This window comes from Heptranchias perlo, chromosome 10 (assembly GCF_035084215.1).
Source record: "Heptranchias perlo isolate sHepPer1 chromosome 10, sHepPer1.hap1, whole genome shotgun sequence".
NCBI lineage: Eukaryota > Metazoa > Chordata > Chondrichthyes > Hexanchiformes > Hexanchidae > Heptranchias > Heptranchias perlo.
Window position 1 is genome coordinate 21,812,019 of NC_090334.1, and position 27,274 is coordinate 21,839,292.

Consider the following 27,274-nt stretch of genomic DNA (forward strand, 5'->3'; position numbering starts at 1 on the left):
CCGCAAATACCTTTAGCAAGATGGCGTCCTAGACGCTTCCTGTCGGAAGTCTCGATGGCCATTTTCGGGACTTAAGTGTCCGTGTAGTGCCTACAAGACGGACACTACACGGCCCAATTTTGCCCCCTATGTCTTTGGTATTACGGGGCCGGTTTTCATCTTGCTACTGTCCTGTTTGCATCTGCTCACAAATCATGGGCTGTACAGGTCAGGAGGTGGCCAATTGCAGCTTAAAGGGATCATTAGCTGCACTAAGGAAAAGCTGGAAGCAGATCTGACACCCATATTTCCTTGATTCTTTTGGGAGTTTTGATCCTTACGGCTTTGCTGAACTTCAACTCCTTGCTGCTGGGGGGGTGGGGGGGGGGGGGGGGTGGCGGTGTGGGGCTCTTTAAATTTTTCCGACATTGAAATAATCTGCTCCATTCACTCCCCAATCTTTCCAGCCCTCGCCTTCAAAGCACCTTGGGACGTTTTACTATGTTAAAGATGCTATATAAATGCAAGTTGTTGTTGTCATTGCTGCTGTAGGCCCATGATCAGTGTCTGCCCATCGGTTTTCCCACCCTCCCAAATGGCGAGCTGCCTATAAGTAGTGCAATTTGCCTGTTGTTTTTAAATGAGGCCCAACCATTAAAATCGATTGGGCCTTTAACTGACGGCAGATTCCCGCCCGTCATCCACCCAATCTGCACCACTCACCAAACTCCCCCACACTATATCCAAGTAACAATACTAGGATGGGTAGTCGAAAACTATTTGGCTGAATGAAGGAAGCACATTTTTATCAGATAAGCAAAGTTCATGTTGAACTGAATCTAGCCATCTGTTCAGTCATCCTTAATTACTACAAACAGAAGGAAGAAAATATTTAATAGCCATCAAAGGTTGGAGCAAAAAAATCTAGTACTTTCTGGTCTCAGACTAAATATGACTGCACACAGTAATTATAAAATGTATCACTTGTCTTGAGAACCATGAATTCTTGAAGTTGATGTTATTCTACAGGAGCTCCCTCGCAGGCTGAAATTCCAAGTTAGTTATCTTTTGCAGACTGTCGTACACCCAGAAATATGTTTCTCATTAGACTGAGCCATCATGATTTAAGCACAATGAAAAAGCTACTTTCCATTGTTGTGTGCTTCCCTTGTTTTTAATTTCAATGAGAAATAAAGGCAGCAAGCTACTTCTATTCTGCTTTGACCTTTTCACTCCATGTCTTGCACATATAGTTGATTTACAACCTGCGTTAACAATACTGAAAGTTCCCTGCCCAGAGAGTTTGGAACATACAATTCAAAAAGGATACCCCAGTTACTCTCAGATGTGTCTTGTTACTTAATGTGCACTCAACTAAGCACTTATCAAACATGTTTTAATGACCATCATATTTTTAAGAAATCTCCTGTAACTCCAAAAAGAAGTTTGAAGAACATTTTAAATTTAGGAATGCTGCTCCAAATTCAGGATAGTGGGACTGGACTGAATTTAACCCACAAAATTGTGACTTCTCAATTAAATCAAAAGAAGAAATATGCCTAAAATCATTTTTTATGACCTTGCCTGAATCCTAACCAATGCTTTTCTTTTCTTCAGTACAGTGACAATAAATAGAAATAGTATTTAATGTTTGGTCTTACTGATTTATAGACGTGGCAGTTACCGCTTTGGACAGCTTCAAAATCTGGACAACTATTAAACTGAATGCCTTTTCCTGACTAACCTTATTCAATGCCATATCTTTCTTTTTCTGGTCATATTTGCAATTTTTGGTTCCAATATCTGTTACAAAGGAACATAGGAACGGGAGTAGGCCATTCAGCCCCTCGAGCCAGTTCCGCCATTCAATGAGATCATGGCTAATCTGTATCCTAACTTCTTCTACCCACCTTGGCTCCAAATCCCTTAATACCCTTGGCTAGCAAAAATTTATCAATCTCAGATTTAAAATGATTAATTTACCTTACATTTCTTATTACTTTTTATTCATAATTCATCTGCTTAGTCTTACTTATGAATTTTCTTTCTTTCTCTAATATCATCCTTTTGCACACAATTTCCTCTCATTTGCAAATTCAGACATTCTACCTTTAACACCTCTCATCAGAGGACTCCAAGTTGGTCCCTGGGATAGCTGTTGATGATAGCTTTCTAAACTGAACAGCTACTATTAATGACCTATCTTTGTTTCTTCCATATCAGCAGTCTTATTATCCAATTTAAAATTTCCTCTTTTGTCTTTAGAGCTTTGACTTCGGCTACAAGACTCTCATTAGGCAAAAGCCTTCAGAAAGTCTGGATATCTAATATTCATGATCTGCCAATGCTGTTAGCTCCACAAAGAACAAACCTATCTTGGCTTGGAATTATTACTAATATTTTGTACGACTCCCAAGATAAGGAACACCAGAGGATACAAATTAATGAAAAGTAAATTGAGAACAGAAAAACTTACTTCATTTCTCTGCTAAATACAATAAAAGCAAAAACAGGGTTATTCAAAATAGAATCAGATGCCATGATGGGAGAGGTAATGTACCAGAGGAAACAGGTTTGATGGCCAATTGTTCTTTTGTTATTCTTGATTTTCTAATGTTCTTACAATCTTTCCTCTTGTTAAATGATGGCAGGTGTAAGTTACAATTCAGTGATTTTTGTTTTGTGTTTTTTATATTTCCTTCTTTTGTTCTTGTTTTATTAAATTTTATGATTTTCAAGATTTTCATCTGTTTGTTTTTACGATTTTGATCATTCATTTATTTTGCTTAAGTTTTTACTGTTCTTATGTAGTTTTGTACTGTACTTTTTTGTATCTTTTATCCCCTTTCTACATTTTATTTCAGCTGTTATTGAAGTTATTATTTTCAACCAGGTCAGCAAGATTTTACTAATGTGTAACTGTCACTATTCCACTGGACCCTTATGGCCAGCAGAGAGTGTATACTTACATTGCAGTTTGGACTGGATTCAAATTCAGATCTCAGATGAGAAAGGATAGTATACCAACCCACTGTGCCACCCAGTATTGCCTTCAACACCTCAATTCTTACACAGAACTGAAAGGATATGTACTCATTAAGTGATTTCTTTTAAGAGAAGAGATATGCATGAGCAATTTTATTAAAACTTTATTGTCCATCAATGAAGATATCACCTTATTTACTATTTCTTTGCTCAGATAAGCAAGTCTTTATTTAAGATCATTACTTTCATCAAATCTTCCTACACTTGTCAACATTCATGATAATCTAGAAACCTGCTTCAAATAATACTTGTACAATAATGCACAGATGTATATGAAACAATAATAAATAAAACTGTAAAGGTTCTAGAATTATGCCTTGGGATAATGACACATGAACGCTTAATGCATCCATCTTAAACTCCTCTGGCCGCTATTTTAAGAGGCAGAACCAATTTATTTTAAACAGGTTAGTGCTTTCGCTAAAACAGCAAAGAAAGAATTTCAGATCAACATGTAAGTGTTGGTACACAAGTATTCCACGGTGTAATTTTGAGGCCAATGTGTTTATAGCTTTTAATATTATGTTAATGATACCAAGCTGACCAGGAAGCTATTTCATAGTTAGCAAACCAGCAGATTACTGTTGTAACAAAAATCTTCATGTCATTTCCTGCTTATTGCAACAACTAGAATTACATATTCCCCCTTCCCCCATCTCACTGAGATTGCATCAGCCTGTCACCAAAATTCAAAACACTGTTACTTTTAATCAAAAAGTAATTTGGAGATGGCAGGAGTTCCCCCTGTCTGACAACGTTGTTACAGAAAAGCTGTCCTCCTTGATAAGAGGGGAGCTCCACAATTGCGTCAAGATAAGAAAACTGAAGAAATGGCCGGTCAATTGCTGTCGTGGGTGCAAGGAAAAGAGTTTCAATATAAAAATTGCAGTAATCAATTAGTCTTTCATTACTCTAACCATGGGAAGAACTTAAGAGTCTCAGGCAAAAAACATGGCTAACCATGTCAGCATACTCTAGTTTGAAAAACTCACATTTAGAATATTTTATTTTGTATTCAGTACACAGAGTATAAATTCATAATTATACAATGTAAAAAAAATTGTTCCCTCCCTCCATGCCCCTCCCCAAACTATTTTTTAAAATGCAACATTTATTTTTATTGGGAGAAAATGTGCTACTCAACCCACCCCCATCAAAAACTACTTGATCACGTACTGTGTTCTTGTCAAATGTCTGCGTGTTTATTTCATTGAGGAAAAGAGTAATTTGGAATAGTGAGAGTTACATTATCATGCTTCACAGTCTTGACTCTAGAGAACCAATTTTCACTTTGCACACTACAAATTTTATTTTTATCTTGAGGAAAAGTGCCTTGGCAATAAAAGCTCACTCAGCGAAAACTAGACTTTTTTGCTCTATGTTTAGGTGACTGACTAAAAAAATATACTGGAAAAATTATCTCAGACTAATAGAAGGGTTGAAATGCAACACAGTCAAATGAATTAAAACAAACAATTGTGCACAACTTCAGGCACTCGATTCCAGCATTTAGTGCAGTTAAAGCAAAAGTAAACAATTGTAGGTTGTAAATGTCAAAGGTATACAATCATGAAAGAATAAGGCCCCAATATTAGAATGGAGGCAGGATGGCAACGGGGGGGGGGGGGGGGGGGAGGGGGGGGCGACGGGTGCGTGGGTAACCCGCCCAATACAAAATGTCCGTTTCCCACGCGATCACGATTCAATTGGTGTCACTTAATGTGACTTCTGGGTTTGCCGTTCGAAAGCTGCGCAGCGGCCGGACTGCGCACCCGCATCACGGGCTGTCAGCTGGAGGAGCTGTATTTAAAGGGGCAGTCCTCCAAAGGCTTTTCCTGGAGCAAACACCCAAAGACCACCATGGAGCAGAACAGGGCTGCTCCAAGATTCAATGATGCCTCACTCCAGGTACTACTGGATGGGGTGAGGAGGAGGAGGGATGTGTTTTACCCGGCAGACAGGAGGAAAGGGCTGCCTCTGCCACCAAGAAGTCCTGGCTCGAGGTGGCAGAGGAGGTCACCAGCAGCAGCAACATATCCCACACGTGGATCCAGTGCAGGAAGCGCTTCAATGACCTAACTGGGTCAGCCAAAGTGAGTACACTTACTCATTCTCCTACATTCCTTGTTGCACATCACCACAACCCCCCACCACCAGCCCCCAACTCATTCTGCACTGCCAAGACTACTCTATCACATCAATCCTCACACCCACTTAAGACTCATCCTCAACTTACCTGCACTCCCTCACCTCCCCATTAGTCACCCCATCACTACCACTCATCCCAATCCTCATCCAATGTGATGGCTCTGTCTCATACTCACCCTCTGATGCATTTCTTTCACGGTCAGCCTCACCCAAAGCAATGCATTCATCGGTTGACCACTTCACTATCACTCACGCACACGTCTGTTCTTTGTCCCCTTCTAGAAGAGAGCGCAAAATGCACGGGAGAGGGTGAGGACTGGAGGGGGGCTTCCACAAACATTGGTCCTCACAGACGCAGAGCAGGAGGCGCTGGAGCTGACCCACACCCTCGAGTGCCTGTCTGTCGGGGACGCTGAGGCTGGCATCCCATAAACATCTGATGACACAACTTTAACATTCATCACACACAAATGAATTGACGTTAAGATGCCTTGCCATCTTCAACGCCTCAGTATGCTCATCGCAACATGACACATCTGTGATGATGCTTAATATTGCCTTCTATTCTCTTACAGGGCCTTCAACGACCACAGTGACGCCGACGGAGATTCCTCAGAGGACCTGCTGGCCTCTAAGGGTGCACCGTCAAATCTCAGTGAGCATCCACCAGCGCAAACAGTCACACCCCAGTGGGTCCTAGTACTCAGTTAGTTGGATTGGCACCTGGTGAGTCACCGCACACAAGTGAGCACGAGCAGACATTGGTGACAGGGGCAGCTGTGGAGAATCCGCGTCAGTGGAGCATTCCTCTCCAGGCTCTGCTCAGCTGAACGCAGACGCTGAACCTCGGGGTCCATCCTTTAAAAGGAGAATGATCGAGGGATCAGCAGCACATTTGCGAGGTACTGGAACAGGTGCCACGCGCACTCTCCGCAGAGGATGGAGGAGTCCAACTCCTGCATGAGTGGAATGGTAGCACAGGTGCGGGAGGGAATCTTTAAGATAGTATCACAGGTAAGTGCTGGAATGTCTGCAATGGAGAGAAAAGGCTAGCCTCCATTGAGCTTCAAGCACAGCTCACAAATGAGTCCATTCAGGCCCTGACAATGGCTGTTTGGACTCAGGGCAAATAACATTCTGCCGCTTTAAACAGACACACAGAAACTTTATAACTGGGCTTCCAAGGCATCATACATGTCCTCCAAACTGTTCGCCAGCAGGGTGTTAGGAATGATGTGGGCCTGTCCAGAAGAGGGATGATGGCGAAAGGGGACATGGAAGTGGGGACGCCACTCAAAGCGCTCCCACGTCTCACCCGTTGCCCCCCTCTCAACCAGTATCCGCAATGCTGCCTCCTCTCCAGGTGGCCGAGTCTGCCCCTGCACAGGTGCAGATGGAGCAGTCTTTGGAGGGGCCCTCACGGGCTCCAAAACCCAGAGGGTGTAGGCACAAAGCATCTAAGCAGTCAGGCCATGAACATGAGTGACCTGCCACTACCCTTGCTGCAGCCACAGGAGATGCACAACGTAGAAATATTCGTCAGAGAAAGGCGAAGGTTTTGTGAGCACGAAGGGTATGCCCAAGGGTGTTTGACAGACTGTCATGTTTTTCATTTATATTTGCTTTTTGTTAAAATGACATTAAATTTTATGATTGTCACCACTGCTGCCACGTCTTGCCCATTCTTGACAGGCTTTTGAACAGCAACACTTGATGCCACCTACTGGGTCACTTTACAGTGGGTCTATGTATAGTTGCGGGACTGTTTAGTGCAGGGAGGTGTGGGCGGCCTGGTGTGGGCGCTGCTCTTTCAGGTGGTGAGACGACTGGACTCTTCACACTGTCTGATGTTAGGAGAACTGTTCACATATCAGTGACTCCCTGGTCTCACGAGCAGCCAGGTGAGCCGCTCTTCTGCCCATGGGTTCCTCCTCCTCCTCCTCTTCCTCAATATGGGTGGCAGATGTGGATGGGGCCTCCTCAAGCGGCACCCCTCTCTGTTGTGCCATGTTGTGCAGGACACAAATACACGATTATAATGGTCCCACTCTGTCTGGTGTGTATTGAAGCACTCTCCCAGAATGATCAAGGCACCTAAATCGCATTTTGAGCAGCCCTATAGCATGCTTAATTGTACACCTGGTGGCAATGTGGCTGTCGTTATATCCGTGTTCGAAGCGTGGAAGAGGAGCGGGATGTTGGATTCCCTCAGGTTGAAGGAATCATGGCAGTTGCCAGGGAATCTGGCGCACACGTGAAGGAATCTTTTGTGGTGATCACAAACGAGCTGAGTGTTGATGGAGTGATACCACTTTCTGTTGATGAACAGTCCTGGCTCGTGTGGAAGTGCTCGGATTGCTGAGGTCGTCCATGGGGAAGTTGACGTACTGTGAGGCACTGCAAAACAAGCCGTCGGTGACCTGCCTTATGCACATGTGTGCAGACGACTAAGAGACCCCGGCGGCACCCTGGAATGATTCAGAGGCGAAGAAGTTGAGGGCAACGGTGACTTTGACAGCAACGGGTAATGAGATGCTGCTCGGCCCAGCCGGGAGCAGCTCAGCATGAAGGAGGCTGCAGATGTCTGCGACTACCTGGCAACTCACTCTGAGCCTCCATATGCACTGCTCCTCAGAGAGGTCCAGGAAGCTGAGCCTCGGACTGTAGACCCTGTGGTGAGGGTAGTGCCTCCTGCGAAGTCGCTCTCTCTGTTGTTGCCCTCTGTGCTCTTGTGCAGGTGCCTGTGGCACAGCACTGTGTTGTGGAACTGCAAGTGGCTGAAGTGCACACCATGCCTGGCGAGGCTGGTGATGTTGCCCATCCTCGGATGTAGTGGTGAATGCAGCCATGGCGTCCCCATCCTAATGGTGTGAGTTTGAGGGGGTCCGAAAAGTTGTTTAATATGTGTAAACAGAAGAATTTTCAGTGAAAACACAAAGATCTCACAGCCAAAACTTTGTGTGAGAGAACTGAATGCCCTGCAGCAAGAACTCACCTCTTCTCCCCATCTGTCAAACAAGCATTTGAATGTTCCACTGGCTGCTGGCTGAAACACATCTGGCAGAACATGGAGTGTTTCCTACAGCATGGGAAACACGCTGAGGATGTTTCAAAATCGACCCTTGCCTTAATGTGGACAAAATTAAATACTTTATGTACTTTAAGTATCTCAGTAAGTCTCTTAACTATCATCCCGCCGGCTTTAATTGCCAGTGGGACTTCCGCATTCGGGAGGTGCGCGCGCACCCAGGCTCGTCAATCAGGAACTCGGAAGTCTGCAGGTTGGAGCCAGGTTCCAAACCCGCTCGGGATTTCTGCAATTTTCGGAGCCCCCCCCACCCCCAACGCACCCTCTACTTCCTTCCAAAATCAACCCCTAAGTCTTAATGTCAGGACTGGAGTACTGTGTGCAGTTCTGGTCGCCACACCAGAGGAAGGATGTGATCGCTTTGGAGAGGGTGCAGAGGAGATTCACCAGGATGTTACCAGGGCTGGAGCGCTTCAGCTATGAAGAGAGACTGGGAAGATTGGGTTTGTTTTCCTTGGAGCAGAGGAGGCTGAGGGGGGACATGATTGAGGTGTACAAAATTATGAGGGGCACAGATAGGATAGATACTAAGGAGCTTTTTCCCTTCGTTGAGGGTTCTATAACAAGGGGACATAGATTCAAGGTAAAAGGCGGGAGGTTTAGAGGGGATTTGAGAAAGAACTTTTTCACCCAGAGGGTGGTTGGAGTCTGGAACTCACTGCCTGAAAGGGTTGTGGAGGCAGGAACCCTCACAACATTCAAGAAGCATTTGGATGAGCACTTGAAATGCCACAGCATACAAGGCTACGGACCAAATGCTGGAATATGGGATTAGAGTAGACAGGGCTTGATAGCCGGCGCGGACACGATGGGCCGAAGGGCCTCTATCCGTGCTGTATAACTCTATGACTCTATGACTCTATGGCTCATTTTAAAGAAGTCAAACAATTAAAAAGACTTATGGTCCTTTCGTGCAGATGATGTGATAAAGGAAAAGAAGGGAGATAAAGGAGTTTTGAGCTTATCCAACATTGAGGGAGATTAGTTACCTTTAATAGATACAGTCATATGTCTTGGGATAATTAAGGGTGCATATGCACTGCAATCTTAACATGATGTGAAGTGGTTTTGCTCTGTAAATCTGGAGTCACGGGCCAACATTAATCAAGTGAAACACAGTGAGACTTCTTGGAGGACGATATCTTGCACTGCTCCAGCATCAGGTTGCCCCCGATTCTAAATTTGCACCACAATTTTAATTTGGTACCATGAACCCACATTGCATTTACATACAACCTTGTTGTCAGTGCAATCTTAGTATTAACTGTGTACTATAATTCAATTGTTGGACTCAATAACTTTTGGAGGCCAGTTACCTTTTTGCGTTCATTGTTTAAAAAAAGAGATATTTGAAAACCTCACTACTGTAAAGGCAATTGCTCTATTTTTGTATTTTGCTAAATATCCAAATTAAAACATACCGAAAAAAATCTTAGTGCCAATTAAAAATACACCAATGTAAAAATATTTTGTTTTACACAGTTTTGTTCTCTTGACAGGTTTTACTTCAGTTTGTGGGTCTATACTGGTCACCTGCAAGCTACGGCTGGGTGAAATTTTCATTAGTTGAACTGAAACAAATCAATCATTCTTGTTTTTTTTAAAAATAGCCATAACGTGATACCAAACCGTAGGACCAGAAGGGCCCAGCTTCAATCCCCAGACTGTGCTGAGTTAGTTGATCGAAGTCAGGGGGCAGCAGGGGTGTTACGATCGACTTCGGTGCCCCTGAGCTAGGCAGAGGAAAAACACATCAGCCAGGGTTCCCTCTCCTGACTGTTATCCAGGAACTCCAGCTTAAAACATTATGAAGGCAGAAGCAGGCTTGGCTGTGATGGCCCACACTCACTCACAGGTGGAGGATAGCCATTTGGATGAGGTCAAGAGGATACCCATCGCCCACGTAACAGTACCCAATCAAACCTTTTCATAATCTTAAAGACCTCTATCAGGTCACCCCTCAGTCTTCTCTTTTCTAGAGAAAAGAGCCCCAGCCTGTTCAATCTATCCTGATAGGTATAACGTCTCAGTTCTGGTATCATCCTTGTAAATCTTTTTTGCACCTTCTCCAGTGCCTCTATATCCTTTTTATAATATGGAGAGCAGAACTGTTTACAGTACTGCAAGTATAGTCTAACCAAGGTTCTCTACAAGTTTAACATAACTTCTCTACTTTTCAATTCTATCCCTCCAGAAATGAACCCCAGTGCTTTGTTTGCTTTTTTTATGGCCTTATTAACCTGCATCACTACTTTTAGTGATTTGTGTATCTGTACCCTCGGATCCCTCTGCTCTTCGACCCCATTTAGATTATTTTCTAAGGAGTATGTGATCTCCTTATTCTTCCTACTAAAATGTACCACCTCATACTTATCTGATATAAGTTCCACACTTCTACCACCCTTTGCGTGAAGAAGTGTTTCCTAGCTGGGTGTCTGACAGATGCAAACCTAACTGAAAAAGCAGCTAGAGATCCCAGTGTGTACACTTTATCAGGATCACACAGCCAATCATTTTCGTTTCTTGGGAGGCTAAAATCAGACAATAATATACCAGCAATTAAGCAAACACTTCCAGCTTATTAAAGACAAACAGCGATCCATACAAATACAGCATTCCGCATGAGGAGCAAACGAGATGTCAAGAAGTTTTCACTTTTAGTCAATTGCGAAGCATTCTTAACGCATAAAAATTGATAGTAAGATCACTGACCCGATGGATGGGTTTTTAATTAATTCTTGGTTTTTTGGTCAGTTTAAACCTGTTATTCAGAAAGTCAACAGATGAGACAAGCATTCTTCTGGACTTAAACTAAATTAATAAATGTATAGAGAAAATACACAAGAGGTTTCAAAAAGTTGCTCTCAAACCATAGCAACGCACTGACATGACACCCAACTGACAGCAACCAGTACACCTATCAATAAAACCACGTTAGCCTCATTTTTCATATAACTTACATGATTGTAGAAGACTTTAATAAAATGAAATATAAATCACAGCTTTACAAACTGACAACACCCTAACACTACTGGCATTTAGTACTTAACAAGTCTGCAGATAAAAAGGCTGGACTGGTCAAACTATATCTAATAAAAAGTTTGTTAAATAAATCCTACCTTTCTTGACATGTACTGTATTTTGATGTTACTTTTCGAGTTAAATAAAAACATTGGGTGGGGGGGGGGGGAGGGGGAAGAGGGAATAAGAAGATGTTCTTTTCTCTGTCACTTAAACACAAAGCCTGAAGTGGGAAAGAACGATAAATTGCACAGGGAATGAGAAAGAGTTGCAGACTCCCGACCCAGCACCAAGTCTGTCCCGGCGCTAAAAATACCCAGCAACCAGTCACCTCCAAATGTCACCCGGTGCGCGGCGCCGCGGAGAGGCGCGTGCACGCGGCGGCCGGTGCGCGCCCGCGCCAACAGCGTCCTGCTCGGCCGCGCGCTGGAAACGACTGCAACTGTGGAATAAGTGAGTGAGTTGGAGACCAGAGACAGAATGAAAATAGATGGAAGAGCAATAGTTGTGAGAGATTGAATAAAGGTTTGAGAGATGGAGATGGCAGAGAGGACAAGAACAGATATAAGAGAGAGAGAGACAGGAAATGCAGGTGTAAGTGTGAGCTGGATACCTCAGATGAGGACAGGTGAGAAAGAGATGGTTGAATACTCTAGAGAGAAGGGGGGCAGTAGGAGAGAGAGTCGGATACTACATAGAGAAGAACAGATGAGAGAGTTGGAGACTGCAAAAAGAATGAAGAGAGGTGATAATTAGAAAGAGATGTGCAAGAGCATTTCATAGCGGTCTGAAGTTCTGGAATATAGGAACAGGAGTAGGCCATTTAGCCCCTCGAGCCTGTTCCGCCATTCAATGAGATCATGGCTGATCTGTGACCTAAACTCCATATACCCGCCTTAGTCCCACAACCCTTAATACCTTTGGTGAACAAAAATCTATCAATCTCAGATTTAAAATTAACAATGGAGCTGGTATCAACTGCCGTTTGTGGAAGAGAGTTCCAAACTTCTACCACCCTTTCAGTCTAAAAGTGTTTCCTAACTTCACTCCTGAAAGTCCTGGCTCTAATTTTTAGGCTATGTCCCCTAGTCCTAGACTCCCCAACCAGCGGAAATAGTTTCTCTCCATCTACCCTATCAATTCCCCTTAAAATCTTGAAAACTTCGATCAAATCACTCCTTAATCTTCTAAATTCCAGGGAGTACAACCCTCGTTTGTGTAATCTTTCCTCGTAATTTAACCCTTGGAGTCCAGGTATCATTCTAGTAAATCTACGTTGCACTCCCTCCAAGGCAAATATATCCTTCCTAAGGTGCGATGCCTAGAATTGAATACAGTACTCCAGGTGTGGTCCAACCAGGGCTTTGTATAGCTGTAGCATAACCTCTACCCCTTTATATTCTAGTCCTCTAGATATAAAGGCCAGCATTCCATTAGCCTTTTGATTATTTCCTATACCTGTCCATGACATTTTAATGATCCACGTACATGGGCCCCTTAGTCTCTTTGGACCTCCACTGTTTTGAGCTTTTCACCATCTAGAAAGTACTCTGATCTATCCTTTTTAGATCCAAAGTGGATGACCTCACATTTGCCTACATTGAAATCCATTTGACACAGTTTTGTTCATTCAGTTAATCTATTAATATCTCTCTGTAATTTTATGCTTCCATCTACACTGCTTACAATGCTGCTTATCTTTGTGTCATCGGCAAACTTGGATATGTGGCTCTCTATCCCATCATCTAATTCGTTAATAAATACAGTGAATAGTTGAGGCCCCTACACAGATCCCTGTGGGACACCATTAGTCACATCCTGCCAATTTGAATAACTGTCCATTATCCCTACTCTGTCTCCTGTCGCTCAGCCAATTTCCTAACCAGGTCAATAATTTGCCCTCAATTCCATGAGCTTCAACTTTATCTAATTGTCTCTTATGAGAGACTTTATCAAATGCCTTCTGGGAGTCCATATAAATAACATCTATAGACATTCCTCTGTCCGCTACTTTAGTCACCTTTTCAGAAAATTCAATCAGGTTCGTGAGGCATGACCTACTCTTTACAAATCCATGCTGGCTCTCTCTGATCAGCTGAAAATTTTCAAGGTGGGAGGGAGAAAATTCTGCAGACAGTGAGAATTAGAATGTCAGAAAAGTTACAAAGTAGAAATGGTAGAGTTAAAGTAGTTTTTCTTTTCTACCTGCCATTGTGAGGGTGATTGGGATTGATGACTTTTTAGTATCATGTATAGTGATACCAGACATTGCTTAAAGGTGGTTGAATCAATTGTCCTGGTCCTCTGCTAATGTGACCATTTACTTCAACAGTCAAGAACCAGCTGAGGGCCTGAATTGCAGCTGGCAGTACTCAAACAGTACTCAACAGAAAAAGAAAACACCAATTTCCAGTCTATGTGTACAGTTTAAAGTCCTACAGTTGCTTCACAACATTCATTGCTCAGCTGTGTTCTTCGCACGTGCTCAAATAAATGATTGGAGTGTAAAAAAAATTATTGTAAAAGCTACAATTAAAGAAAGCTTTATGAATTAAGAACGCAAGAACACAATAGCCAAGAGCTAACCAGGCAAGTTAAGTCCATAGGCAAAATCTGCACAGATAATTTTCATCTCTCTTGCTTTGTTTTCAAGCTTTTTGTTCTCCCTCTGCTCCCTACTTAATCTTGAATGGGCATCCTCCATTTCCCCAGTGAAGCACCCAGACATTCTTCTGTGTGTCAGAGTGCTTTAGAAGGGAAAGATGAAGTTGCAAATATCTAAATACAAGTTGCTTAATTCAACACTTTTCTGAATCCTTTTACATGGGTCTCTAATTAATATACCAGATGGCAGCCCACCCTGTAAGTTAATGGTGAAGCAAATTTGTTCTATGTAAAATTAGAAATCGTTAAATAATGATGAGGAGAAGGGCAGGGAAATAAGTCAGTCATGTGGTTCTTTATAATGATCCCTGACTGAATACTTGCTCAGCCATTAGCCTCATAGTGTAATATATCACTGCTGTTTGATGAGGCAAGTAATTTGGTGTTGCTAACAATTATCACAGTACTGGAGCTCCAAAATGTTCTCATTGTAAAATGGATTACATTTTAGCAAGGTAGCAACTGGTATAAGCATATAACAAAATTTAGTAATTTGTGAATCAGATGACTTTTTGTTTGTTAAGCTAAGAACAGTGAATTTCAATGTGCATGAAATATTTGTGCTGTTACTTAATACAGAAGCTCTCACTGATAGCCAGAAGCTCGCACTGATACCCACTCAAGCAGAGAGACACATTTCAGTCACAAGTCTTTTGCAATCTTACTAAAATAGAAATGTGATGTTTAATATGATCTATGTTTAGTGCCATTAAAAATAATGATAGAAAATACTAATGTTTGAAAGAGAAAAGAATTAAGTGGACCTATTTAATGATTAGAACATATAAAAACATTTTTCTGGCAAAATAACAGTGAGGCTAATGGCACTCGCTGTTATTTATGCACAAATGGTACAGCAGCTTCAGGTGAGGGGCAGATGCGTGGTTGAACGTGGATATCCAAAAATTGCTGTCTGAGTTGCGCCGCTCCACCGTTAGCTTCGCGAAAACGGCATCACGCTGTCTGCCTCACCATTGAAATGCATTGAATGGTGTGAAATTGCTGTATTTGCGCAGTAGATAGGGACTAAACACGCTACAGAAAGTTAAGTCTTGTCCATTCTAGTCTAATTACCCTTTTACCAATGTGATGTGATAATTACTGCCAATCAACCTCTCTGGCACTGAAAATTAACTATTACAAGTGTGGAGTTTCATTCCTTCAGGTATTAATTGTTGGAGATTTTAAAAATGTCAAATTTTAAATTTTACTTTTTTTTTACTTTTTTCTGTCTCTTTTTTCTCTCTCTCAATCCGTTCTTTCTTCCCCTTTTTTTATTTCTCTTTCTGTACCTGATTCGCCATTGAATTCACCCACTCTAATTTACACTTCCTTCTCAGTCCTTGTGCTGTTAATACAACAATCCTTCAATCTGATTGGTTAAGGAGATACCCAGTTGCTTGCCCTGTTCACTCAGGTCCCAAATGCCCTGTTTCCCTCGCTGCGACGTTATCAGCTCGCACTTTCAGCAACTTGCCACGTAAAAAATTTAAAAACCTAAACGTGCAACGGCAAGTCTAATTAACGGCAGATGCCGTTAGATGCCCTGCTCCAGCAAAATTTGGCCCAATGAAATCTAGGTGAACATTCATTCATTTCTATTTTTCTTTCCTTTTTACTTTTATTGATTTCATTTCCCTTTGATAAAAGAAAAGACAGACAGTATAACACTTTCCATTACAGAGAACTTATGTTCCCATCTGTCACAGGGGTATGAATTATAAACATCCCAAGAGCTCAGAATGTACATCCCTATCCAAATAACTCACACAGCAAGGGCTGTGGTTAACAGGATGTGTTCAAATACATGTATGGTTAGTGAAATGCAAGATGAATCCACTCATCTGTTATCCAAATATTTTAGGAAGGAAAAATGAATAGGATGGAGAATCTCAAAAAATCTACTTCCAACTCTTTAGATCAAACCTAAGGAAAAAAATATTCATGGTTAGTCATTGAGTTTCAGAATATAGACTGCCACACAACACAATAAGTGCCCGGACTGCAGCGGTTCAAGAAGGCGGCTCACCACCACCTTCTCAAGGGCAATTAGGGATGGGCAATAAATGCCGGCCTCGCCAGCGACGCCCACATCCCGTGAACGAATAAAAGGGATCTAGATCAGTTTGAGATTCAGCAAAGAGAAGAGGTAGAGTTTAAGGTAGGAAAAAAAGTCAGAATTGTTCCTGAAGTAGGAAACTTGACAGGATGAATGGTCTTGTCTTGTTTCTAAAATCTTACGTTCCCAATGGAGAAGCTTTCTCAAAAAGGTCCAAGAGTACTCAGTTCAAGTCAATGCTGGTGCATGAGAGGAAAGGGCTATCTGCTCCCTGACCTCAGGGGCCAGCTTTCTTCCAAATGTCTGACAACCATCAATCAGCGATCTTCAGTAAGACTAGAGTGACGTAACAAGTTAACAGCTCGGTTGCATGGTAAGTTGAAGCCATTTATGGCAAGGCATTTACAACAAACATTTTGTAGCAGGGAATATTCATTATCAGACTTGCTCAACCAGTTTATGGTGAAGAAATTGTATAGAATTTTAAACTGTAACTAGACTCTATTTTATCTTATACATCATACTTGTAAGGTTTTTTTGAACCTAAGGCTTTTGCTACCGGATAACCTTTCAGGCTGTCCGTTCTAGGCTGGTAAAAGTTTGAAGCTAAGTTCTACTTAATGTGCTTTTTCTTCCAGGCAGGTTTCCAAACAAGCCTCGGGAGATGAATAGGAATACATCCCACAATCCAACCTTAACCTGGAGAAATCCTGGTTGAGGAGCCTGTTTTCCTCAATTAGGAACTGCAAGGATTTTCAGGTAGAAGTTCAAGAAAAATATTCCAGTCCTGGTTATCTCCAATTTTCTAATTATATCCCACCCAGAATTTAAAACTAAATTGTCAATAACAATCTTTGTTATTAGTACGAAGGGCTCCTCATTTCACCCAAGGCTGCCTTTTAATATAGTACATCACATTAAATTAATTTTCACCTTGAGAAATATTGGTAGATAATGTGGAATCTGACAAAGTGATGGCATGCCAGGTTCATTATCGAACTCAGTTGGGGAGATGCAAAGTGGAAGCTAATTGGTTCTTCATGGTGGGAGGGAGGGGAATTCATCAGAGGGAAGGCACTCCAGCCCAGCATCTCCAACAGCCAGTATCAATAGGAACACTGTCAAAGGCCTCTGGCTGGGTCGTCTGCCCACTCTCTCAGTATGGAAATAGTATGCTGCCCAGATAGCCGTTACATTTTTTTTAAAGCATCACAAAAATAGAGACAAACATAGTTGTAATTTTCTAAACATTTCATAGAGCAAAAAAAAATTGAACATCCCATTCAAATAATCTTCATGTTGTGCTGAGTTTACAGCATCTGATTTAATTTCATATAATTTAAAACAAAATTGTTTCTGATCCCATGAGCCAATTTATGGTGTTTCATTAATCTACAGACCACAAGCTGACTCATAATTTTGAGTTATCTGCCTATAAACAGCCTCCTTTATTTTGATTCTAATGCACTGGGAATTGTTTATTTTCTCAAGTTAATGTAACCCCCACCAACAAATGATCAATCAGTGAGCAGAAATGGATAATAACCCAGTGAAGTACTGGATAAAAGATAAATGCCAAGTAGACCGCAACCAAAAATTATGCTGAGCATTACAGAATTAAATATGATCGTTATTATTTATAATGTCAACAAGTACAATGATTACATATTATAATACCCACAAGATATTATTTCTTCCTAAAATACATTCTGGTAGGAAAAATTAATTATTGCTTTCAAAATCATTTCTGAAGGGCATTGCTTCTGTGAATAAAGGATTACATATTACAATTTTAAAAAAAACAAATAATGAACTGCACTCACAATTTATTTTATGCATAAACTAGTGCCTGCCAGGAAGAATTTGAGCAGAGATTAGGGAGTACAGTGAATTACACATAGGTCTTTGGGTTCTTTCACATAAGCAGCAAACAGTATTGTGAAATCTATTTTATTAAATTAAAAACTTCAATCCTGGACAACGCTGAATTTTTTAATTGTTTTGGGGCTCTGGGAATCAGCATTCAATACCAGGTAAGGTGTCTGCACACACTTTCCGACCAGTGCCCCTTTTGAAAGACTCACAGTATATATCAGCATGGGATTTCAAGGAGTTAAGTTCTAGATTAAGGAGCACAACCTCCAAGGTAGTAATCCTGGATTACTCTCAGTGCCACGCACTGGACCAGACAAAGAGTGAAAGGTTAGGATTGTTAGCGCGTAACTAGAAGGATGGTTTAGATGGGAGGGTTTCAGATTCCTGGGAAACTGGGACCACTTTTGGGGCCAGGGACAGTTGTAGAGACAGGATGGCCTTCACCTAAATCAGAAAGGCACCCACGTCCTGGTGGAAAGAGTAAATAGGGCAGTGAGGAAGATTTTAAACTAGTTAGGGGGGTGGGAGGGGAAAATCCGTGCAGTAGGTCAAAAAGTGTGAGAAAAAGACTAGCCAGACATATGGGCAGGCTGGGGTGGGGACAGTAACCCAAATAAGTGTTCTGTAGACAAATGCACGTGGCATAAGAAATAAAATTAGTGAGTTAGAAGCACAAATTCAGTTTAAGGGGTATGATGTAGTAGCCACTACAGAGACCTGGCTACAAGCTGGGCATGATTGGGAGCTAAATATTCCAAGTTATAAACTCTTTAGAAAGGACAAGGAAATTGGGAAAGGAGAGGGAGTAGCAATGTTAATAAAAAATACAATTACAGCAGTAGAAAGAAGGGATTTCAGTAAGGGTGATCAGGCAGTGGAAACACTATGGGTAGAGTTAAGAAAGAGCAAAGGATGCAAGTTCCTGGTAGGAGTTGTCTACAGACCTCCTGATAGTAGAGATTCAGTGGGTGGATGTATAAATACAGATATCATGGAATCATGCAGCAAAAAACCATGTGGTTGTAATGGGAGATTTTAATTCTTACATGGACTAGGAGAAGCAGGATAGCTCAAGTAGTAAAGGCAATGGATTTCTAGAATGTATTCAGGACAGTTTTCTAGAACTATATATTTTAGAACCAACAAGAGAACAGGCCATATTAGATTTAGTGATGAGTAACAAACCAGAATTAGTTAACAATCTGACGGTAAGGGAACATCTTGCAAATAGTGACCATAATATGATTGAATTTGATATTAAGTTTGAGAGGGAAAAGGGAGACTGACAAACCAAGGTTTTAAATTTAAGTAAGGCAAACTTTGAAAGGTTGAGAAATGAATTGATCACAGTAAATGGGGCTGAAGTGTTAATGGGTAAACCTACAGTCAAACACTTGGAAGTATTCAAAGGTGTATTAGGTATGTTATAAAACCAGTACGTACTCCTAAACAGCAAAGGCTCCACTTGTGTTGTTGAAAAATCATGGTCAACAAATGAGGTAAGAGACAGTTTCAAGCTAAAAGAAAAGGTGTGCACAAATGCAAGGAAAAGTAGAAATCCAGCAGATTGGAAGAGCTATAAAAAGCAACAACGGGATACAAAGAAAATAATAAGATGTGCAGAAAGGGGAAATGAACAAAAAAGTTGCAAAGGATATTAGAACTAACAGCAAAAATTTTTATAAATATACTAAGAGAAAAAGAGTGGTAAAGGGGAAGGTGGGCCCATTAAAGACGGATGCAGGCTAGACTATAATAGACAATAAGGAAATGGCAGAATTATTGAATGGGTACTTTGTGTCTGTTTTCACAGTGGAGGAAGAGGACAAAATACCAGGGAATTAGGTCGAGGGCAGGAATTTAGTGGATTTAGTGATATGTAAAAGAAAATGATAATGGAAAAAATAATGGGTCTTCAGGAACTGATAGTTTCCATCCCAGAGTGTTAAAAGAAAGAGGTGAGGAAATTGCAGATGTATTAGTCATAATTTTCCAAAGTTCTCCAGATTCACGAATTGTGCCTTTGGATTGGAAAATTGCAAATGTCACACCATCATTTAAGAAAGGAGGGAGGCAAAAACCAGGGGGGAATTTTAACCCCAAAGAACAGGTGGGTTGTGGGCAGGTGGGAGGTTAAAGTAACAGCTTTTTAGATCACGAACGCAACCTGACTCCAACACGCCCACTTCTGGGTTAAATGTGGGCGCATTTGGACGCATGTGAGGAACACACTGGCCGAGGTCATGTCCCCAATTAATACCGGCGGACGGGTATTTAGCGGGCAATTAATGTCGTTAGAAGACGTTAAGTAGAATTATTTTTTAATTGATTTTAACTGAGCTTTAAATTTAATGCCTCCAGGACTGCTTTCCCAGGGCTCGTGAATCTCGCCAGGTAAAAGGAGGCGAGAAGGGCCAGTTCATCAGGTAAGTGCCTTTATTGCACCACTTGTAGGCCAGGAGGAACAGGAGTATTTCCTCCTGGCCCAACAAGCTTGCCTGCCATGATCGACCAACCCCCTGATGTCCGAGCCCGCCACCCCCACCCCACCCCCCCGAACGGCAACCTTTCACTTCCTCACCTGCAATCAGCCCCACATCCAACATTGATCTCCCCTCTACCTCCCCCATCCAATCCCCGAGGACACTGATCTCTCCCCATCCAACCCCCGGGGACACTGATCTCTCCCCGACCTCCCCCATCCAACCCCCGAGGACACTGATCTCTCCCCGACCTCCCCCATCCAACCCCCGAGGACACTGATCTCTCCCCATCCAACCCCCGAGCACACTGATCTCTCCCCATCCAACCCCCGAGGACACTGATCTCTCCCCATCCAACCCCCGAGCACACTGATCTCTCCCCGACCTCCCCCATCCAACCCCCGAGGACACTGATCTCTCCCCGACCTCCCCCATCCAACCCCCGAGGACACTGATCTCTCCCCATCCATCCCCCGAGCACACTGATCTCTCCCCATCCAACCCCCGAGGACACTGATCTCTCCCCGACCTCCCCCATCCAACCCCCGAGGATACTGATCTCTCCCCGACCTCCCCCATCCAACCCCCGAGAACACTGATCTCTCCCCATCCAACCCCCGAGAACACTGATCTCTCCCCGACCTCCCCCATCCAACCCCCGAGAACACTGATCTCTCCCCATCCAACCCCCGAGGACACTGATCTCTCCCCGACCTCCCCCATCCAACCCCCGAGGACACTGATCTCTCCCCGACCTCCCCCATCCAACCCCCGAGGACACTGATCTCTCCCCGACCTCCACCATCCAACCCCCGAGGACACTGATCTCTCCCCGACCTCCCCCATCCAACCCCCGAGAACACTGATCTCTCCCCGACCTCCCCCATCCAACCCCCGAGGACACTGATCTCTCCCCATCCAACCCCCGAGGATACTGATCTCTCCCCGACCTCCCCCATCCAACCCCCGAGGACACTGATCTCTCCCCGACCTCCACCATCCAACCCCCGAGGACACTGATCTCTCCCCGACCTCCACCATCCAACCCCCGAGGACACTGATCTCTCCCCGACCTCCCCCATCCAACCCCCGAGGACACTGATCTCCCCCTGGCTCCTTTCCCACACAACAGGCAGCCAGCCTGTTAATCTAACTGGCTGCCAGGCACGAAACCCAGAAGTAAAATTTTTATCATTCAATTAGGTCACGGTGGCAGATTCCGACCCAACAACTTAACTTCTGGGTATCGCATCCACTAAACTTCCCCTCCGCTCTCTTCCCGGCTCCATGCTAAAATCCAGGCCCAGGTTACTACAGATCCATCAGCTTAACACCAGTTGTGGTGAAATTAATGGAATCTATCATCAGAGACAGTGACTGAGCATTTGGACAAGTATCAGCTGATCAAAGAGCATTAACTTGGACTTGTGACAGGTAGGTGATGCCTGACTAATCTTGTTGAATTTTTTGAGAAGGTCACTAACATGGTGGATAGGAGAGTGTCTATAGATATTGTCTATGCGGACTTCCGTAAGGCTCGGTTTTTACCAATTCAGGATTATTTGTTATTTTACAAAATCAGAGTGCTCGACGAGCGGGAGATATGGGAGTTACCTTCAAAAGTAATTACTCCTGTCTCTATTGTAAAACCACCAGGCCTGGTTATAATTTGTTTATGAAATTGAAATTGATAAGACAATTGATATGAATTGCTGTTCAAGCATTTGAGAAAGGAAAATTTATTTAAAATTTAAAGGGATGATTGAATTTATTTAAAACAAAAATAATCCAGTCTAACTGGTTCCCGTCCAGTGCTGTGTATCAGAGGGAGTATTTTGGGGAAATAAAATTGTACATTGACAAGTCCTGTCAGCCCAACAGTGCTGCTGTCTGGAAATGGAATAATTTTGAAATTATAAAATGGATTTATGATACTTTGGGAATAAAAGTGGTTCAAGAAGAATTTAGAAAAATAAACAAGCCAATGCGCTTATAGAACAAAAAGATACAAAAGCTCGGAGATCATGAGCGGTGAGAAATAGTGCGTAATGCGGGACAGCACCTTTGGATCATAATAATGAGTATGACTTTAATATGTACGCAGTGCATACTAGTGTTTGTTATGATAATTTGCTTATGTGTAATGCGACATTTAATTGGAAAACATGGAAAAGAAATATTCTTTTTGTGTATGTCACGGCAAATCCGTCCTAAATGGAAATCAACTTAGGACAATGCTCACGGTATGAAGTGGATCATTCATAAGATTCGACAGACCCATTTGGGGAGAGATTGTAGGGTTCAAAATCCCTTTAAATAAAGACATTTGAAAACCTGCAAACACGCTAATGTAGTAAACTGTGTTCTCACAAATCCTGTTTTCCCTCAGTGATGCTGATGGCATTGGATAAGTATGAGTTTCGGGATCGAAGACATTGTACAGTGGATAGATGTCTAGATTGTTAAATAAATCAGCTAGATGGATAATATTGAGCTTGTCAGGCTTTTAAAACATATAGGCTTTTGGAAACACAAGCTTTTTCAACACAGCAGGGGGTAATGTAAGAAAAGACGACAAGGACATACATCAAAGGCTTCAGATCGGGAAAGCATTGCTAGTTGTGAAAAAGCACGGGCCTCTCATTCCTATCTGGTAATCTGTTCAAAGAACTGGGATTTGTAAAACATCGAATAGTATTGCATCCAGCATATGGTCAAATGGTACAAGAATGGATTTGAAACCAATGAAGCAATCAAAATTGGAGACCTCAGGACCATTAAGAATGCATGTGCATTGAAACGAAAGGGGCTATCTCTACATGAAAGGCTATAAACAGAGATTGTAATGGGGCCTTTTACATTCCATGGTTCGAGCACATGTTTTTTTTCTACATCAAAGGGTCTCCAGTCACATGATCAAAGCCTAAACTGTCAATCATTGAAGTATGTTAATGATTGAGCCATAGCAACAGGGAGCGATTGGACAAAAAGAATGAACCTCCCCAATCCTACATCCTTTTGGTAAAAACAATATAAAAGAAGACTTTGAGAGAAGAACATTCTCTTCTCCACACGGCAGTCACAAGAAACGCACACTGCAGTCGAACATCACGCAGGAAGAAGAGGACATCGAGACACAAGGAGCTGATCACTTCTGAGCTGCTTTGATGAGCAAAATCCTTGGTTTAAAGATTGTATACATTACATGATTTGCCCGATGTGTGTATGAATTGTTAAATCATTACATAATAACGTTGCAAATTATTAAGTGTATAACGGGATTTTATAGAGGAAAGTCATACGTATGGTTTAATTTTGCTTCATGAATACTCGTAGGAATTATATCATTAAATAATTACTTTTGATTAATGAAACTACAATGAGTGAGAGTGACATTCTCACTGAGTGAGTGAGAGTGATAGTTCCAAGAATCACAGGAAATAAGGAATACCCTACAGCACTTCACAGGAACGCAAACAGAATTTGGCACAGAGTCACATAAGATGATATTAGGCTAGGTGACCAAAAGCTTGGTCAAAGAGGTAAGTTTTAAGGAGTGTCTTAAAGGACGAGTGGTAGAGAGACAGAGAGGTTTAAGGGGGGAATTTCAGAGCTTAGAGCACACAGCCTCTCTGTTCAGAAAACACACAGCTTCTCTGTTTAAAAAAAAGTCTCCATTTTAAAAGCACTCAATATAAATCTTACCTCAATAAAGCTTTTGAAATTTGTTCTCTAGTTTTTCATCAAATAATTTTATAAAACCTCTGTACAGATATTGCTAGAAATTTAGGAAAAATATTCGATTAGTACATCTGACTAAAAGATACTAATGGATCTTGGGAAGTTAGGTTCAATGCACATGTCATATTGTCATATTTTTGGATATTTGGACCAAGGTGGGGTGGGGGGAAAGGGATAGGAGATTGGGAAGAGGAATGGTAGGGAGTGGAGGATGAGGGAGGATTGAGCGGGGTGGGGTGAGGGAAGGCTAGGAAACATCCTCGGTGCAGGAGGGCAGCAAACATTTTCAGTCGGATGTGGAGCATACAATCTTAGCAGCAAGGTGGGGACCAGCAAACAATTCCAGTGGGGAGCATGGTCAGCAAACAATCTGGGATGTGGGGGAAAGAGACTGCGGAATCTCAGGTAGAGCAATAGGAAACAATCCCACTGGGGCCGGGGGTGGGGGGGGTGGGGTGTGGTGGTACCAGAAACACGTCAATGTAGGGCGTGGGAGCCACGGCAACAGATGTCAGCAGTGAGGGGAAACTGGCAATACAGCTCAGTAGGAGTGCTGACGAGGGGATAATAGATGTCAGTGGGGGAATAGGAAGCATGCTCAGTTAGAGTTGCCAACCCTCCAGGATTGTCCTAGAGTCTCCAGGAATTTAAGATTAACTTCCTGGAGACTGCTGAGAGCAACCCGGGAGAAAAATCATAGGGCCATTAAAAAAATTGTGCGTTTTTCTTTTCATTCTCATTGAACACTTTAATTTATTAGTACTAAAAATATTGGAGATGGGAAAAAAGGCAAATCATCTGATTGGGTAATAAAGAATGTGCTTGCTTTCTATTTGGCGTGGGAAGGCAGTGCGTTGGGAGAATGGATGTGTCAAGCAACCAACGGTATGAGGTTCTGTGATGAAACCGCCAGGAATACGTCCAAGCAGTGGACTTCAGAGTTCCCTCGCATTGAGGTGGGCCAGCCATTGCTGCCTGAAGCATTCAGTTCTGGACAATATAAAAGATGCAAAGTGTCCTTCCCAGGGACTGAAGGTTGAGTCTGGATACATTCCTGTAAATGGCTTCTCTTCAGATATGGGGCGTGAGTGCACACTTTGCTGTAGAGCCACCCAGTGGCCAGGCTGCAGAACTGCATGCAGACTCTAACCACTGTACAATTCAAGCAATTGTCTTTGTAACTGAAGTAACAGTTAACATTGAAACCACCTATCACATCAACACCTACAGGAGTAATGGGTATTGCAGAGAAATGTGGGCACTGTTGGAATGAAAAGTTCCATAAGAGGCAGTTGACACAGGGGTTTTATTTTGAAATGGAATGCTGTGACTCACCAACCAGCTTTTGTAACTAAAGAAAGACGCATTTATGCAGTGCCATTCATGACCTTAGGAGGTCCCAAAGTGCTTTACAGCCTACGAAGTGCTTTTGAAGTGCAGGAAATGCAGCAGCAAATTTGCCCACAGCAAGGTTCCACAAACAGCAATGTGATAATGACCAGATTATCTGTTAAATAGTGACGTTGGTTGAGGGATAAATATTGGCCAGGACACCACGGAGAACTCCTCTGCTGTTCTTCGAAATAGTGCCATGGGATCTTTTACGTCCAACTGAGAGGGCAGACAGGGCCTCGGTTTAACGTCTCATCTGAAAGTTGGCACCTTCGACAATGCAGGACTCCCTCTACTGCTCAAATCTCTGGAGTGGGACTTGAACCCACAACCTTCTGATTCATAGGAGAGTGTGCTATCACTGATACCTATCTAGGTATATTGTATAAATATTTATCTAATGTGTAGATAGATGTATAATATTAAAATTCTTGCAAATTGCACTTGCTGCAAGTGTCACAATTAATTGCTGTAATACTTTTCCATCGTATTATTCTGTCATGCCTTCCTGTGGCACCTGCCTTCAACTTACCTATACGTATGTATTATACTTCTCACCTATTAAGCTCTTCCAGATTCTTGGCCAAAGAAAGTTTCTCCACAGCTGAAACCTGTTAAAATTGGATCTGTTGCTTAGCATTTCCCTTGCTTTCACTCCCTGATTCCTCCTGACATCTCTCCTGCTGCCACACGCCCAAAGACGCCCTTTTCCTTTTCCCAAGGTCAAATTTCCCTGATTGCCGCTCCTACCCTAACCTGATCCAACCAGCAGTTCCTGTGCTGCACAATGAGAAACTTTGCCTTCTCAGCCATGACTGGGAACAGATTTAAAGTTTTTAAGCATGTCCTGTCATCATAGAAAAACCACTTAAACAACTTAAAGCTCAAGAACATGGCTGTTTGCATTGCAAGGGCGGAATTCCCAGAAGGTGTTCCCTAGCTGTTATTTAAAGTGGACGCTGTGCTAAGTTCAGCATGCACTTTAAACAACAGACACCCAGCTATTGCTTGGAAAGGCCTTTTCTAAAACTTCTGAATTAACAAAGGCTTTTAGCATTTATTCTCCTTTGTCCCCTCCCCTACTGGTCCCACCCCACTAATGCCCACTCACCCCTCCTCATTCCCTCATACCACCTCTTGTCACTCATACCCCTGCCCCATACCTTTGCCCCTCCCCACTCCCCCGCCATATGATGCCATTCCTGCCACGAACAACCCTGAACTGCTGACCTGCCCCAAAAAAACTTCTATCACGGCTTTCCCAATTTGGGAATTGGATTTAAATTCTTTAAAGCACTTGCTGTGCATTGACCAAGATAGTAAAACCATACTAAGCATTTTAAAGAATGTACAGCCAATTCCCTGGTCATGGCTGTGGATGCGGCTAAAAAGATTTTTTCATCAGCACCCCACAACCCAGCCTCCCACTCTTTTCCATTAATCCAGTATTCAACAATCTTCCTCTGTAATGCTCCTACATCCCACCACCACTACCCTAGTGCTTCTAAGTCACAGAGTACCCTCCCATCACTGCCACATCACAGTATCCTCCATCTTTCGCACCTCTCCCACAATACATAACTTGCTTGCCACTGTTTCAACACCTAAGGACCTTACTCCCACATCTCCCAACCCCTTCCACTTTTCCCAAACCCCTAGCCCACCTTCCCAACACTACTGAAACACAGTTATTCCCTGAAAATACTGCTAGGACTCATTTAATAATTGATTATAAAAACACAACTTCAATTATTCAATCACCATGTATCAGTGGTCCTG

General features: G+C 42.6%; 1 protein-coding gene across 1 annotated transcript in view; it reads right to left on the bottom strand.

Annotated features, from left to right (window-relative positions):
* LOC137326330 (spectrin beta chain, non-erythrocytic 1-like) overlaps positions 1 to 11,544 on the bottom strand; it is a 269,969-nt gene extending 258,425 nt beyond the window's left edge. Inside the window, exon 1 of the mRNA XM_067991316.1 lies at positions 11,380 to 11,544. The gene's annotated coding sequence lies outside the window, so the exon portion shown is untranslated. The remainder of the gene's footprint in view (positions 1 to 11,379) is intronic.
* Positions 11,545 to 27,274: the final 15,730 nt, after the last annotated feature.